At 44.0% G+C, this 18,147-nt stretch overlaps 1 long non-coding RNA gene across 1 annotated transcript; it reads left to right on the top strand.

Moving 5' to 3' along the window:
• The first annotated feature begins 2,430 nt into the window (after window positions 1-2,430).
• On the top strand, window positions 2,431-4,748 carry LOC139020530 (uncharacterized). The gene is made up of 3 exons (XR_011473324.1): window positions 2,431-2,514; window positions 3,727-3,782; window positions 4,646-4,748. It is a non-coding gene; the product is annotated as an uncharacterized lncRNA (long non-coding RNA).
• The last annotated feature ends 13,399 nt before the right edge of the window (window positions 4,749-18,147 follow it).

The following is an 18,147-nucleotide window of genomic DNA, read 5'->3' as shown; positions in this document are numbered from 1 at the left end:
TCTCTCTCTCTCATTTTTATTTTTTGAGGTGAGTAAACCAGAGAGAAAAGCAACTTGCATGTAGATTGGCGGCTATTTGTTATAAATTTGTTCACTGTTACACTGACCTCAGCTACATCCAATGGCAAATGTTTTTAATTATACTGTTGGTTCTACCAATCTGACCAATTCATTGTCCCACCTTAAGGTCTTATCAGCATAATCCAACCTGAGGGTGCTATGGACAGATGCCAGCTATATGTTTTATTGTGTCATTTGCCAGTGACTGGTCGTCTTTATCCTGGAGCAGTTATGTAAGCTTTGTTCATAAACTTTGAGAACTGGCTTTTTGGCTATTCTCTCTTGTTGGCCCACAACAAACCCACTTTTTTATGTTATTCAAAATCAAGTTCTTAACATGCTAAGTCTCAATTTTGTTGCCTGCTCCGCTTTGCCATGATAGCAGAGGTGGGGACCCAATAACAAACTCATTCTCTGTCACTTTTCTCCTCTATTTAGAATAATAAATATGAAATTCACTTCACAGGGATTAAATGAACTCATTAATAATCCAGTTAGTTGGATTAAATAAATTTATGAATATGAAACATTTGCTGAGTGCAAGATGCATTACAGCTATGAGATTAAATGCAAGAGATTGCCCATATTAATCATAAGCAGGTAGCATTAGCTTGCTGTTTTTAGTTATTAACAATAGAAATAGCAAACATAACATATTTGTTTAGTACATGATTAGGAGTCTGGCGTGGTTATAAACACTTTATATATAAATCCATTTTGATGCTCACAATAATCCTATGGCTCAAGGATTGCTATTATCTAATTTCATATATGAGCAAACTGAGGCCCAGCCTCACAGAGCTAGGCAGAGGCCGCTCGGGCAGGCTGGTGTTAAAGGTCAAGCTCTTCGTCACTATAAACAACATGGCTTGGACACCTTTCCAGATGAGTATGTGGAGATCTGCATAATGTTACCGCCTACAGAACATTCCATTGCATGATGTCTTTTACTTAGACTCACATTAATGAGAATTTCAATTTCTTCCAGATTTTATTACTAAACATAAACTCCAAAAAAAATATAAGATGAAGCTGCTCTGGACAGCCCAGTGCTTTTGTGTGAATCTGTCTACAGCATACGTTTCTAGAGGTGGCTAGCTGACACAAAGAACTTGTATGCTAAACTTTTTGAGTTGACAATAACAAATTGCTCTCCACAACGACTAGTCATTTCACCCCAAGAATCACTGCAAGGACTTGTCATTTCTTTGTGCCTCTGTTTGTTTTTTTACCTAATTTTTTAAAATCAGATTGCTCTGCTGTTTGACGAGGAATTTACCACATGACAAACAACGTTTTAGGAAAGCGCCCACATTTCTGTGAGGTGAGGTGTCTGCTGCTGCGCCTGGGCTGCCTGGTCCCCTGAGGCTCTGGGAGGCTGTTCACCTGGGCTCAGCCTGAGGTATTTATTGGCTCTTGAAGATTTATTTAAGCAGAACCTCTAAACCAGTGGTTCTCAACCTTCCTAATGCCGCGACCCTTTAATACAGTTCCTCATGTTGTGGTGACCCCCAACCATAAAATTATTTTCGTTGCTACTTCATAACTGTAACTTTGCTACTGTTATGAATCGTAATGTAAATATCTGGTATGCAGGATGTATTTTCATTGTTACAAATTGAATATAATTAAAGCATAGTGATTAATGACAAAAACAATATGTAATTATATATGTGTTTTCCGATGGTCTTAGGCGACCCCTGTGAAAGGGTCGTTCAACCCCCAAAGGGGTTGTGACCCACAGGTTGAGAACCACTGCTCTAAACCAACATACAGTTTCACTCATTTACACTCCAGGGAGAGAGAGGAGAACTGTGAGGAGCGAAACGCCACAGAATGCAATCACCCCTCATCCCACCCTGGCAAACTTCTGAAGAAATGGAATTGATCACTTCTTTCCCATTTCAAGTCTCTCTTTCTAACCAGAGCTTTTTCTCAGTGCATTGGCATGTGAAAAGTCCATGAGGAAAGGAAATCCACAGGCTACTTTATTGACTAAGATTGTGCCTGCCTCCAAGAAGATACTGCAGTCTTCTCCAGCTACGGTAGGAATGGAGCATCGAGAAAATGTCTTGCATTTCAGTAGGAGGGAACTTAGAGCAACAGGAAGATCAGTACTAAAATTTCCCTACTTTCTTGAGAAAAGTAAAGCATTGAGAGGTTAAAGGACTCGGCGTAGCTTTTTCAGGTAGAGTGGCGAGGTCACAGCTGAGCCTTCAATTCTAGTTTCAGAGTCACGTGTTCTCTATTGCACCTGTGGGGGGGGGAGGGGGCTGGGGTCTCCAAGCCTGACTGCTACCCGTGTCTAGTCTCATCTAATCAGCATTCTGACATCCTTCTCTATGCTCCAGGCACATGGAGCTGCTGGATAAAATATAACAAAAGTATTTTACATCGTGGAGGGAGGATGATATTCCTATCTGCCAAAAGAAGGAGAACCCCATAAGCAACGCGGTGAGTGCACGAGCTGATGCCAAAACAGAACAGGGGACATCGGATGCGGTGTAGGACCTATCAGCTAGGGTGGGAGTTTTTCACAGATCTAGAATAAAAGACTTGGGCCTGTGAGTGGTGAGGTGTGGAAACGGAAATGCGCACATAAAGCTAGAACCAAGGAGGAAATGCTCCCACCGTACAAGGGGATCACAAAACATTGCTCACTGACGACCAAACCACTGGTGAAATTCTCACCAGTTAGCTATCTCCAAGATGGAAAATTTTTAAAATCTCTGCCCTGCATAGGTGCGGAATCCAAATTGCTGATTATTTTCATAGTATAGGACTCCCAGATGGAGATATTAATATAGGTACTGGAACTATTTCAGACCAATGAGATCCTGAAGTTCCCAGAGGAATAAAATGCCAGACCTGTTTGAAAGGTTATTACTACATCTTAAAGTACATAGAAATTCCACCGGGAAAATGTATCCTCGCAATTAAAAAGTACAAATCAAACAAGGAAATGGTCCACAATGGGGGAGAGGACTTGTACCCCAACAACCTGAGAAAACATAACAATCTAGAGCTGTAGGAAAAATAAATAAAGCTGTCTATATGTATATGTGCAATCATCAAGGAGCTAAGGGGAGAAATAAAAAGTTCATGAAAGAACAGGGTACTAAAAAATAACAGGCAGAGATGAAAAAACTCAATAGAATAATTTAAAATAAAAAGTTGTGAATAGAATTAAACACAAGGGCCAGCTTTAAGAGCAGATTGACACACTTAAAGAATGGATGATAGGAAAGACAAATTTGAGAAAATTATCCAGAGGGCTGCAGAGATAAAAAGGCATAAAATCCAAAAGACAGATTTAAATTAGAAGTTTCAATTTAGGTTTAATGGGAATGTCAGAAGGAGAGGGGCAATATTTTAAGTGAAAATAGCGCTGGAAAATTCACAGCCAAGGAAAGCCTCAGATTGAAGAAACTCGCTGAGTCCTGCACACAATGTGTAAATCTACTCCTAGACTCACGTAAAGAACTGAACTCTGAAAATAAGCAAATTCTAGCAGAAAAGCAAGTAGAGAAAAAAAGATAGTATTGCAAAGGAACAATCATTGGAATAATAGTGGACAAAAGCAAAACAGAGACCAGAATGCAAATCTCTGATTATCAGAATCACCTGAGACGCACATTAAAATGCAATATTATGGTTTTTCCCCAGATGCTCTGGATGGTGTTCAGGAAGATGCCTTTTACAAAAGCTACTCTGGTCATCAGGTAGGTTTAAAACCTCTTTGTTCCTTAGCACCAAATACATAAGTGCACGCAGATGTTCATCTACAATTGTCCCTCCACATTCACCAGGGACCCGTTCCACAACCCCCCACAGATGCCAAACTTCATGGGAGTTCATATCCCTTCTGTAAAGTGGCGTAGTATTTGTAATAAAACCTACTCACACACTCCATATACTTTAAATCATCTCAAGACTACTTATAATTCCTAACACAATGTAGGTGCTATTTAAATAGTTAGACTGCATTGTTTAGGGAATAATGACAAGAAATAAAGTCTGAATGTTCAGTACAAACGCAATCATCATAGGCCTAGCTACACAGTGTACGTCAACAACGTAACATTCTTATGTCAAATACTAGAGGCCTGGTGCATGAAATTCATGCCCTTGGGGGGGTGTCCCCTCAGCCCAGCCTGCACAGTCCAGGAGCCCTCAGGGGATGTCCAACTGCCACGGAGGCGGAAGAGGCTACCACCGCTGCGCTCGCCAGCTGTGAGTCCGGCTTCTGGCTGAGCGGCGCTCCCCCTGTGGGAGCGCACTGACCACCAGGGGGCAGCTCCTGCGTTGAGCGTCTGCCCTTTAGTGGTCAGTGTGTGTCATAGCAACGAGTTGTTCCACCATTTGGTCGATTTGCCTATTAGGCTTTTATTATATAGGATTTTATTATATAGGATTTTTGGTTGAATCTGCACATGTGGAACCCACGAAAATGGAGGGTGGACTATACCCATGCCCTCTGGTCTCAAAGGTCTGTTAGTGAAATTACTCCTTTCAGCCACCCCTGAAAAAAATGAGTTTGGATCCATAACCAAGGATTATTTCTGAAGGTTTTTTTTCTTTCCAGTCTCTAGGGCAGTCATGCTACTTGGTACCAGAAGATGATCCCAAAAGAAAGGCAAGTGAGTTAAGTCCGAGTACCTCCTACCTCACAGTTTCTCTTGTATTGCCACCTGCAATGTAAGAATGGTTAGAATCAGGTGTTGCAGCATCCCGCCTCGCACCTCTGAGTCCTGGGTGTGTATTTGATGAGATTCAGGAATAGCCTGTGTTTGCAGATTGTTTGGCAAGACACGCTTCCTATGTTACTTGATATTTCATGTTAAATACAAGCAGACATGTTAACCCACCAATACCAGAAATCTAGTCTCTCTGCCTTTACGTACATCTGTTCTCAGACCAAGGGTTGCTCAACTGTTACAATTAGGGCTAATTCTATAGTAAAGTCATACTAACTACAACTATTTACAATAGCCATACTTTTTGAACTAATAGCACTACTTGTAGGAATTTATTCTAAATACCTCAAGCACATACACACAAAGACCCTTTATACAGGTATACTGCAGAGGTGGTGTGGGTTTGGTTTCGGACCACCACAATAGAATGACTATCACAATGAAGAAAGTCATCGTCTTTTTGCTGGTGGAGGGTCTTGCCTTCAGTTTGTCAAATATGCTGTATCTGTGAAGTACAGTGAAGGGAAGCACAACAAAATGAGGTGTGGTTGTACTCGAAGTGGTTCATCCCAGCGTGACATACACGTAGCTGCAGGAGGGATGGAGGGTAGTGCGGTCTGGGCACACTGTTCCTGACACATGTAATAATGCATTTTGCTTTGGGGTATGAACTCCTTACACACATACATTACACTGTATTTCTCCTTTTAGTAGAGAATGCTTAAACAACGGCATATCCACACCACAGAACCGTGCCAGGTTCAAAATTATGTTCACAAGAAATTTTAGAAGTACTATAAACATAAATAAATATTTAACCTCATTAATAAAGGGAATAATAGAACTTTTACTCATCATAAATTTTTTTAAAAAAGAATGATAATATCAGTGTTGGTGAAGGCGTCGAGAAATGGGCACTACTTTGCTGTAGGTAGTACACGTTGGTACATACTTTCTAGATAGAAATTTGGTAATACGTAGCCAAAGGCTTAAAAATGCACATAAATTTTTTTTTTTCAGCAAATCCACATAAATGATATTCTTTTTAATTTAAACAAGTATAGCATGGTTTATATTATTTAAAAAACTGGGAACAATTTAAGTGTCTGAAAGTAGGAATTATTTAAAATATGGTGCTATACAATGGAATATAATTGGGAAAGATATTCATAATACATTGGTAATGGTTTTAAAATTATAAGATAGAAGGTGAAATAAAATAATAATTTTGTAAAATTATAGATAAGAACACTTAAATGACAAGAATGTGATGTAATAAGAAATCATAATGATGGAAAAAATGTATGTTACCAAAAAAACCTGATAATGATTATCTCTGGGTGGTGGAAACTTATGGGTGGTTCTTTTTTTATATAGTATTGTCTATAAATTTTGCAATAGAATTTTAATTATTTAAATAAAAAGTTATCATCGAACTCTATCATATAAGGCGACCCTTTCTTTTTTTGCCATAATTGGCACTGTGACCACAACTATGTAGAAATGTCTACCTTAATAGAAGGAAGGAGGGCATCTCCGCTAAGGGCGGTGTTCTTGGCCAGTGGAATGGGGGGCAAATGTTTTTCTATTTCTATTAATGTCTCAGACTTTCCATATATTACCAATTTTATATTTAGAAGAACTAGAAGGAAATGTGTTTTTAATATAAATTAAATTGATAAAGTACTTAGGATCTTCCCTTTACATTTTTATTTTATATGCCTCTCTGCTGTATCAACTATCCATACAGCGTCCTAATGCCAAATTTCTGGGCTCCCACCAGGTCATTGCATCGGGTACTTTTATGTAAGATCCTACTGAATTTGCGATTTCAATGATGAAACCAGGAGCTTTTCTAGAATCCTCGCCTGAGTCTAGCAAGGAGCTGGGCGGGATTTGAACGTGCTCCTCCCCACCCAGCATCCCATCTCCGTCTCCGAAGGGGATGGAGGTGATGAGATCTTGGCACCACTGCTCCAGCCCCACGTGGCAGTGCATTCGCTTTCTGGCTTGAACTCCTCACACATATGCTCTGCCTTTCCGCTTTCCAGCAGCGCGCTCCTTGCCTGCACCAGTCTGGATGTCAGCAGGCGGCCTGCTGGCCCCCAACGCTTTCTGCATGAATTACTCTGTGTGGTTTCTGCACATTGAAACTTGGCACCCAGACACACACCTTCCGGCCTCCCTCCCCTCCCCGCCGCAACTGCTCCCCAACACACACACACACACTCACTCTGTATTCCCTTACAAGTCATCCCAATTCTTGGCCTGGATATTGAGACAAAGCCAGACTTTCTTCAAAGAATCGCCTCATTTCCATCTGCTGAGATGCCATGTTCCCCTTCCCCTTCCCAGAGAAAGCACACTCTCCCCTCACTCACAGTCACCTCAAGGAAGCAACCTTGTCACTCCATGGCCCTGGGGTCTTCTCTAGCTTCCGTCACATTCAGCACAGGGTATGTATTTCTTAGATGGAAATGAGTCTTTCATGAGGTGCCCCCAACTTAGCAGTCAGCCCCCACCATCACACACATGTCCTGCCTTCCTCTGCTGCTCGCACACATGGTCCCTGGACCTGACCCGCCTCCTGACGTGCCTCTGCTTTTCCACAGGCTGTTCCCTTGCCTTCTCCACTTTGTCCCCACCAACGTTCAGAAATCAATTCGAATGTCATCTCCACTGAAGTCTTTCCTGACCCTGCTTCTCTCACTCACTTCCCCAACCCCACCCCCAATCTAGTGCCAGCTGCCTCACCCATGGCCTCTACAAAATCTAAGAGCATTTGCCAGCTCAGCTCTGTCCCTCTGGATTGAGAGGTCCTTGCAAGCAAGGGCTGGGTTTTTCTGTGGCTTTGTTCCAGTACCTTGCCTACTTTCATCGTTTCCAGGGGATAGCAAGCACTAGGAAATGTGTCCAGCAGTCTTACCCCTGAGAACAATCCCCGCATATGTAAGGCATGTACGAGAATGTTTGCAGCACCATGACTTTTATTAGTCCCCAAATAACCATTAGTCCCTGGAAATAACCCAAATGCCTGTTAACTGGAGAGCGGCTACGTAAATCATGGCATTTTAAATCAATCAATCCTATGCAACTATGGGAAGGAAGGAATAAATGCTATGAATGGATTTCACAGACCTAATGTTGCGTGAAAGCCATGACGGAGGCAGGAGTCACCTGTGGTGGGAGCAATCAGGAGAGGAGTTACCCCTGAAGGCACAGGGTACCTGATGGGGCCTCGGGGACCCCAGGAATGCTCCGGGCGCTGGCCACGTGAACATGCTCACACTACGGAAACTCATCCAGCTGTAGATTTATGGTTTGTGTACGGATCTGTATCTCAAATTTGAATAAAGGTTTTAATTGAGCCCAGTTCCCTTTGTGGAACACTTTCTCGTGGCGTTTGGACAGGGGCAGACATGGTGAGTGTGGGTGTGTCTGCTTCCTGGGTGCCCTCCCCCACCCCGCCTCACAGCAGTGTCACAAGGCAGAAAGGGGAATTTGTAAAAAGTCAAAAAACTCTCGCTGTGTAGAGTTTAGCATTTGCTTTAAGAAACACGCTGCAGGAGCTAATTTGGGTGGTTTGACTTCTCCACTTAAATTTCAGCGATCACTGCAACAGAATGTCCCTCTTTGCATGGTGGCTTCAGCCTCCTGCTCCTAAGGCTTTAGTCGCAAAACAGGCATGAGCCTATTGGCCTGGGCACGCCAGCCAAACCTTCCTTCTACTCTGCTGATTCCCATGTCACTGCTGCAGTTTAAAATTGGGGTTTTTCTTCTTGGCACCAGGATTGTGCTTACTAGTAATTATCTAAATTAACATCTTTCAGCTGCTGAGGGGGGGCAGGTATTCCCCCCTCCAAATTTAAAGGGTCCAGAAACACCAGACTATGGGGTGTTTTTAATAATAGATTTTTCTCTCTAAACAAACAGAGCAATGTGGACACAGAGCCTGGCGGCCCTGGGCTGAAACGGCTGCAGCCTCACCCTGGAGCCCGCCCAGCGCTGCAGGAATCTCCAGCTCCGCTCCCACGTTCCCTGATAGAGGCCTTGCAGTGTCTGCACAGATGGGGATTCTGCTGCCACCCTCTCTGTTCACATTTCCTGCACTTTTCTTCCTAAGCATTTGCCCGAAATAGAACCGTGGGTTGGGAGTCGGTGTGGGAATTTAGGGGGATGGCAGGGGTTCGGGTAGCTCCCTGTAATTACCACCCGGAGGTAATTCTATTGACTACCAGGTGGGGAGGGATTCAGAGGGTGCTCAGCTGTCTCTCCAGGACCAGCGCTGGAGTTTCTTCCCGGGGGTGGCTGGGGAGGGCCCACCATGAGGCGGGGCATTAGTGCCGACCCCGTGCGCAGCGACACAGGCAGGAGCCCCCACCAGCCTTGGCACCAACTCGCCCCATCACCAGGCCTCTGTGCTTTGAGGTCTCTCCTGGCAGGATATTCCCCTCCTCTCTGCCTTTCCTATTGGGTTCCTGAAAGGCCACTGTCCCTGCTTCTCTTTGCAAAGTTGAATTATCTCCAACCTTCAGGGTCTAGCTCAGATCCCGCCTCCTTTGGGAAGCCCTCCTGGATGACTTCAGCTAGAGGCGATTTCCCCCAGGGCTGGGTTTTTACAGCCCCTGGTAACTGGACGGTCTAGGGCAGTGATGGCGAACCTATGGCACGCTTGTCAGAGGTGACACGCGAACTCATTTTTTTGGTTGATTTTTCTTTGTTAAATGGCATTTAAATATATAAAATAAATATCAAAAATATAAATCTTTGTTTTACTATGGTTGCAAATATCAAAAAATTTCTATATGTGACACGGCACCAGAGTTAAGTTAGGGTTTTTCAAAATGCTGACACGCCGAGCTCAAAAGGTTCGCCATCACTGGTCTAGAGGTAATTGAGAGCAAGAGTAACATTGACAGTACTTTCCATTTGCCAGGCACTATTCTTGGCACTTTACTGTATAAGGTCAGAGCCCTTACAATGACTCCATAAAATAGGTGTTATTATCGCTCCCATTCTACAGATGAGGATACTGAGGCCTGTTGTGATAGCAAAGCTCCCTCATTAGATGAGAAGCCCCATTTACCATTTCTTTTACGGACTTGTCTCTTTCACAGCACAAGGCTCAGGGACTTGCATTGGTAATTGTGCAACTCACACTTGTCCATTTACTTATGTGCTTAATGAGGCTTGAGACCACGAAAATAGAATTTGAGAAGCATTTCTGTCGGTCATATATGCTTCCTTTCCATTTCTGTCCGCATGGGGGACTGTGCATTGGAGTAGATGGGATCGATAAAAACCACAATAATAAAAAAAGTCCTTATTTGGAATGTACGGTGAGCCAGGTACTGTGGTAAGTAGTATACGTTCATTACCCCTGTTGATCTCAGGTTTCCCCGCCCCCCTCAAAACAAAAGGCTCTGAGAGAGGTTGCCTAAATGCTTGCCAAAGATCAAATGAGTAGACGAAGGCCTTGTAGCAAATGGACAAGTGTAGGAAGTCAAACAAGAAAGCGTGCCCTAAGGACCCTCCTTAGGCAGTGAGCCACAAATTTGGCTCTAGGTTTCCTACTGTTTATGATTAAAAAAGAAAAAAAACACACAATCAATGACAACACCCAGGTTGCCTTCAAGGTAAAGACCAATCAGCTGTTTAGATAAAGCACACGTAAATGGCGCACCAAGCCTTTTCTCATTACAATCTCGGGTCGGGCCAACCTCATCTTGCTGAAGCGCAGAATAAAGAATCCATTCAAGGAGGAGGCAGATGTATCAGGTGTGGACATGCAGTGTAATTCAGTTCCACTTAATCTCTCCAAGAGATGGAGGGACTGCACACGTCCAGGAAAGTTTCTGTGAATGTTATTTCTCACAACTGGGGCCCACATAACCTGCTCCAGACAATTACCTCCCCACCTTCAACTAAAAGCTGATTAGGTGCTTTGGTGTTCCACCTATCAACAGCCTATAAAACCGTCAGGCCCAGGAACAGCCTTCAGAAACCCCGTGTTCCAGGCAACGCAGAGCTTCAAAAAATGAATTTTTGGTGGGGAAAATGCCATTCAAACTTCTTTGTGTGACTTACGATGCTTTTCACAATCCAACCTCAGCCTGCTTTTCCTGACCTAATTTATTGTCCCCTCCTCTCCAGCATCTTCCTGCTTCATTTAAATCACGCTTCGGAGAGTCCCATGGACACACTCAGTGCTCTCGCTCATTGAGGCCTCATAGATATTTCCTAGGCGCCCCCTCCTCTCCCTTCTCCCCTAGCTTCCCTGCCTACTGAGTCTTTCTCTGAATCCTCCCTGGACCCCACCTTATAATTAATCTTACCCTTTAGTAGGTTCCCATAGCACCTTGCTTCTATCATATTTCATTATCCCTTTTATTAGCTTTGCTGATTTTTTTTTTGCCAAACTGGGCGGATGTGACTTATTTATCTTTGTATCCCAGCATTGGGGACATAACCTGACCTGGATCTATTTCACCAAATATTTATTGAGCGCTTCCTGTGCTGACAGAGAAAGCTGGGACAGTTTCCATCCTGCGATGCTAAGTTAAAAAAACATGATTTACTCCACAGGTGACCCAAATATGTTCCCACTCTTCTCTGAAGCCACCCAGTGCCGGGGCTGACCAGCAGCCCCTGAACGACGGATGAACAGATTACTCAGACACAGTGTGACTGTGAGAGAGAGGGTTCAGGGGCCCCCAGCTCTAGTGGCCAGGTCGCCTCGATTGCCTGCCTCCTTGGGCTTTACTGGAATTTTTATCTTTAGATACCATCAGTGGGTGAGTAATTGTGGGAGTTCACATGTGTTTACATTGTCCTCTAGGCAAGGGCATCCAGGGATTAAGCATAAGGAATCCAGTAAACACCCGGGGGTCTGCACGTGCACAGGCTTGTTTGGGAAGGTCAAGGAATAATAGGGGAGTGTCAAAGGCGGCGCCCCTGCAGTCTCCCCTAAGTTGGGATTCTGATGAACAGAGCAGGCGGCCTTCTACACACTTCCCTTTTCTCAGACTGTCCTCCTCACAACTTTCCAACCAAGTCTCTTGTGCTCCCCAACAATCCAGTCCCCTGCGGATAGAGGACTCGATTTGGCTGGTACAGAAAAGGATGACCCCGTAAATAAGTAGAACCGATTCTACTGAATTCTCTTTTTCCTATCGCAGTATATCCTAGATTTGAAAAGCTCCAAAAGAACCTGCACTTGTGTGTTGCCATTTTTTCCAAGTATCTTCTCTTGTTTGTATAACATCTGTTATGCCAAGAACTCTGCAAAAGTGTATTCAGCCTGCGGATGCATCCCTCATCCACCAATAAAACATGCCCCTTACATGTAAGACAGAGCAGCCATCCCAGGAGACCATAATTTTACAGCTGGGGGAGGTGGGGGGGGGGGGGGTTACAGCAGTAGAGGATAAAGCTATCTACTCTTCCATGAGTTCCTGACATGAATAGGAAATATAAGAAGTTACCAAATCTCATCGTCATTCAGAGGAACTTTTTTTTTAGTGGAGGCTACAGTTAAGTATTTTGCAAACCTGACCTTGTTCTGTTCTTCCAGAGCTTTTAGTCAGCCATCCGTCCCAAAAAACCACAATGTGGACATTCAGAGCCACATAAGCACTACACGAATATGAGGACATTTTCATAAATGGAGTTCCAAAAATGCGTTGAGCAATGGAAGCATTTGGATACAGAAATTGGAACCTGCATTTTAAAAGTTACTTTACATCAAATTGCTTATGCATATACATTAACTGGCTCACAAAGTTAGTTTTGCTTTGTTGTTATGTCTCTGCAGAGTAGAATGATACTAGCAACATTTGTTAGAAAACGTTACTTCACGTTCTAGAGCAGGGGTTCTCAACCTGTCGGTCGCGACCCCTTTGGAGGTCGAACAACTCTTTCACAGAGGTCACCTAAGACCATCGAAAAACACATATATAATTACATATTGTTTTTGTGATTAATCACTATGCTTTAATTATGTTCAATTTGTAACAATGAAAATACATCCTGCATATCAGATATTTACATTACGATTCATAACAGTAGCAAAATTACAGTTATGAAGTAGCAACGAAAATAATTTTATGGTGGGGGGTCACCACAACATGAGGAACTGTATTAAAGGGTCGCGGCATTAGGAAGGTTGAGAACCGCTGTTCTAGAGCATCTTCTACATAATAGAACATATATAACTTTCCGCAGAAGGTGGACCTGTGGACAAGGAAGATCAAGTCCGGGGCTTTACAAATTCTGCATTGTTTTTCTACTTCAGATTCAAAAGACTCCCCAAACTCAGGTCAAGGGTTAGTTGTGTGCCAGCCTCTGTAGTTGGTACTGGAGAAAGATGATGGAAATCTCATCTGTATTCATGTGGAGCTTATATTTTGATCGGGAAGGCAGACCAGCACAGACATAAATTCAATAGGATATGATATAAATGCTAAGCTACAGGCACGCATGAATACTGTGGGAACTCAGAAAAAAGGCACTGAAGCGAGATCAAAAGGAGGTTTCCTGAAGGTGCCGAGTCTCGGAAAGATGATGTGAGCACCCTACATCCGGGGAGAAAGGATGACAGTGAAAGGACAGCAGCGGGAGTCAAGGAAAGCATCTGGGAGGTCCCGCTGAATGAGCAGGTGGAGGAGGAGACTTTAAAGGGGACCAGGAAGTGATGAGAAAGGTAGCAACAGCACCAGGAGGAAACAGGGCCACAGGAGCCTGGTGTGGAATGCAGAGGCCACAGACAGCAACTCAAGGAGTGAGGGATCGTCAACAGCAAAAGGCGGAGACAGAGGAGAGAGAAGCAAGGATGGAAGCAGTGTCCTCAAGCTGACGGGAGGCCAAGAGTATGGGTGGGGGAGTTGACCCTGAGTAAGAGGTAGGACAGCTAACCCTCCAAGACCACAGGGAAAGATCCAAGATTGGGAGCCCGGGTAGGTAAATTTGTAGGTGGAAGCACCAGAGATTGATGTAGTTCAATCCAGATGGTTTTGGATTTTGGTTTGAAGTAACGACAAAGCCACCTGCTGAGAGTGAGGCCCCAGGGACTGGGAAGGGGCGGGAGGAACGTGGTAGTTTGGGGACCTCAGAGAAAGAAGTGGAAGAGGAGACTATCACTAGGATGGGAGGATGCTGGGTTTAAGGTGCCTCTGGTTCACGTGGTTGTGGCGGTTTTCTACCTGCAGGCAGAAGCCCAGGATAGGAGCTGGGAGTAATAATAAGCATTTACTGAGCATGTGCGAGCATCTCCACACACTGAGGTGGGCAGGATACTGGCCTCCCCAAAAATGTCCGCATCCTAATCCCTGGGGCCTACGCCCTGACTATTTGCTACATTACATGGCAAGTGGGCATTCAGGTCACAGAGGGAATTCAGGTTGCTGACCAGCTAACCTTAAAATGGGGAGATTATCCTATGATCTGGGGGGGGGGGGGGGGCACTGTAAGAGTAAGGGTTCTTCTATGTGTTAGGAGGACGGCACAAGACCAGAGAGATGTGATGTGAGAAAGACCCAACCTGCCATCACTGGCTCTGGAGATGCAGGAGGGGCCACGAGTCAAGGAACGGGGGTGTCCTCAAAGCCAGAAAAGGCAAGGGAAGGGAGTCTACCTCAGAGCCTCCAGGAAGGAAGGCAGCCCGGCCACACCTTGACTTTAGCCCAGGGAGACCCTGTCAGACTTCTGACGCACAGAAACGTAAAATAATACATTTGCATTGTTTCCTCTTACACACGTGTGCTCGCTTGTTAGGTCAACAATATAAACTAAAACACGTATATGTTTTCTTTTCATCCTCGCAGCAGTAGTTTACCAGGCGGGCATTCTGGGGAGCTGATCCTGGCTATGGACCTGGACATTGTCAGGGAGGTGGGAGCAAAACTTGAGGAGGGAACGTTACCATCTTACAAGACATGGGCCTCAAGGGAAGGCTCTGTCATATTTTTTAGGTGAGGAACAATGGTCCACTTCTGATGGCCCAGAGGGTTCAAGAGATTCTGAAGACTTGGGGTTCTCAAACCTTCCATCTGGATGCCCCCACCCCAGGTTTCAGGGTCCTATTCTTACCCTGTCAAGGCCCTGACTTTCCATACGAAATGTGATGGGGCTGCATATTCATCCTTCTCTGTCATTTGACTCTCACCATCAGGTCCTGAGCCTGATTTTCAACCCAATCTGCTTCTTGAGCCCACAGCAGAGGGGAGTCTCTTGAAGAGCCACAAGGGAGGCCTTTGGGGTAGCATATTATGCCCTGAATTAGTGGTTGATGAAGCTGAGCCTGCCAACGCCACAGTCCTTATAATTGCTCTTGGTACCATGCCTCTCACGTGTTAGCAAGTTTGTGACTGCCAGTATCCCATCCCACTTGGCCCCAGAGGAGATTCTTAGTAATTGTGATATCGCATGTCAAGCGATAACACTACTTCCCTCCTGCCGCGGGAACCATTTCCAGAAGCATCTGCTACATCTCAGATTAAAAGTAATTTTGCTTCAAAGTCAACACAAAATACCAAGGAATACAGAAGCCAGGACTCCTAGGTATATGCCAATTTGCTTCTGTTTTACAAGCTAAATGATACAGTTAGTAACTAAAAGATTCCCAAATAGTTTCCAGCAGTCAATGAAGTTGAGGAAGTCAAATCAGTATTGTGGCTAAAACGTGATGTTCTACCTTTGCCTTCCTTGTAGTGACTTTTTTTAAATGCTAATTTCTACTCTGGTTTGCCTCATTTTTTCTCGTGCTTATAGTACTAGAACTTTGTCGCTACTCTTGTGGATACATCAATTGATAAGAAGGAATATAGTAGCCCTAGCTGGTTTTGCTCAGTGGGTAGAGTGTTGGCCTGTGGACTGAAGGGTCCTGGGTTCGATTCCAGCCAAGGGCACATGCCCTGGTTGTGGGCTCGATCCCCAGTAGGGGGCGTGCAGGAGGCAGCCGATCAATGATTCCCTCTCATCATTGATGTTTCTATCTCTCCCTCTCCCTTCCTCTCTGAAATCATATATATATATATATATATATATATATATATATATATATATATATGGAATATAGTAAACCCACTTGCAGCATTACTGCAAGTTTCAAGGGGCCAAGCACAGTGACTTCTGCATCCTCTGTCCCTCCTTCCCCTCATCTCCCTGTCCTTAGAATAATTTACAATTAGAAAACCAGGATTCCATGCCCAGTTTGTCACTTGCTGCCTCTGTTGGCCTGCCTAAACAGTTGTTCTCCTGTCTCACACAGGGATACTCAGAAATACGCTTGGCATCATCCTGCTCTCCGCCCTGCTCACGCTTCTCCTGTCACGCCGTGTTGAGTTTCTGTGCCATGCCACGCTCTTTCCCCTTGCAGGGGTTCTGTGCCTGCTTTTCCTCTGCCTAAGAGGCCCTTCCTGCTGCTCTCCAGGTACCTGGCTTCCCATTCCTTAGGTCTCAGCTTAAATGTCACTTCACTTAAATCCTAGGGAGTCCGTCCCTGTCTGTTCTGTCTAGAGTAGATCACCCCATAAATGCTACCATTCCTGAACACTACTTCCTTTATAACACATGTAGCATTCTGTAATTATTTTATATGTGTATATAATTTGTGGTCTGTACACCTAGCTATAATGAGACCTTAAAACGCAGTGCTTCTTCAGGGCTTGGCACAAAATAGACTCTTAATAAATATTTGTTAGTTAAAAAAAAACACAATGCATGTGCATCTATGTCATTAAACTTGAGTGTATTAATGATGCAGTACAGGTGAAAAACATTTAAATTGTATTTTATCTGTACCAAACTCTACATGCAAATCTATTTCATAATGTTCAAAACTGTTCCATATTGGATTAATGATTGGATGCTACACCAAAAATATCATTACCTCTTAACGTTATGGATTTTTATTGTATTGCAATGTTTCAAATGCTCATAATTCCTGCAATATTTTCATGAAATGTGTCAGTTATTTTATCCTAAGTAAATAAATTATGTGCCAAATTTGAGTTGTGAAAGAATGACATATTTAGAGAACTCCAAGTGTGTGAATGATTATACGTAAAGGGGGGAATTACCTTCCCCTTTATCCACCAGTCCAAGTGTTCATTCTCCGCTGATGCTCGAGTTATGTGGAAAAGGTCAAGTAGGACTAAAACAAATACACCTCTGAACCGTCAATCACAGAGGTTCCCAGCAGCCTTGAGCCCTGACCTAATTGAGCATTGGATTTGCATGAAAATAAGACACTTGCCACTGTCACATGCTTTGCATCTATAATCAGCAAAATATGAGGCTTAAAGTTCAGGTTCAGATTGGCATTCTCTAACATGCTGGAGGAAGTGGATCATGACCTTTCAAAGCCACTAGCAATCTCTTACCGTCCATTTCTTCCCAACCACCTGGAACGTCAAATCAAGAAGTCCCTTTGGAAGCCTCAGAGTTTGAGTTGCAAAGTGACACCCAAGTCATCTAGCGATTGCATGTAGAGCGGGGCAAGGGGAAATTAATCAAGCAGTGCGTTTTTAAACGAGAAATCTGGCTTGCATCTTTTCTATGCAAGCTGAGTCTGCGGTGGAGAAAACTTATGCTGGAACCTTTTCCAGCCCAGCTGGTGTGGCTCAGTGGTTGAGCGTTGGCCTGTGAACCAGGAAGTCACAGTTCGATTCCTGGTCAGGGCACATGCCCGGGTTGTGGGCTCAGTCCCCAGTGGGGGCATGAAGGAGGCAGCCGATCAATGACTCTCTCTCATCATTGATGTTTCTGTCTCTCTCTCCCTCTCCTTTTCTTTCTGAAATCAATAAAGATATATTTTTTAAAAAGGAAAAGAAAACCTTTTCCAGAAAGGAAATCCTTTGTGACTACAATCCTTTCAGCGGGGTCATCAATAGAAATACATAGAATGGCCATGCTGGTCTCTAAAGCACATGAAGTTTCTAGGATCAGTTGCAAGTTCATCTCCATGTAACAGTGTCCTGGCTCTCATGGGTACAAGGCTGGCTTCTCATATTTGATTTAACGATTTTCCCAAACTACACTCTCCTAGGTTATTCCCATAGGAACATAAGGCACGGGATATAATTCACAGACTCAATAATTGGCCGGATGCCTTTGAGTTTCATGGCTTCCCATTTCACATGGGGTCCAGACAGGAAAGAACACTATGGGCTATCACATTTTGATGATCTGCAATATGCCAGGTGCTACTGCATATATTATCTCATTCGGCCCTCTCCCTCGCATACTAAGATTTTTCTCAATGTTGGTGGCAAGGAAATTGAGACAAATCACCAATGGTAAGCACCAGAGCATGAATACAAACCCATCTCCAATAGGCTCCAAGGCTCACGCTCTTCCCACTACACGACCTGCCTCGCACTTGGAGTCTATG

Source organism: Myotis yumanensis, unplaced genomic scaffold, assembly GCF_028538775.1.
Source record: "Myotis yumanensis isolate MYYU_CA2020_CCGP unplaced genomic scaffold, mMyoYum1.0.hap1 SCAF_12, whole genome shotgun sequence".
Lineage (NCBI taxonomy): Eukaryota > Metazoa > Chordata > Mammalia > Chiroptera > Vespertilionidae > Myotis > Myotis yumanensis.
Note: the sequence above shows the minus strand (reverse complement) of the source record. Positions and strands in the feature narration are given on the sequence as shown.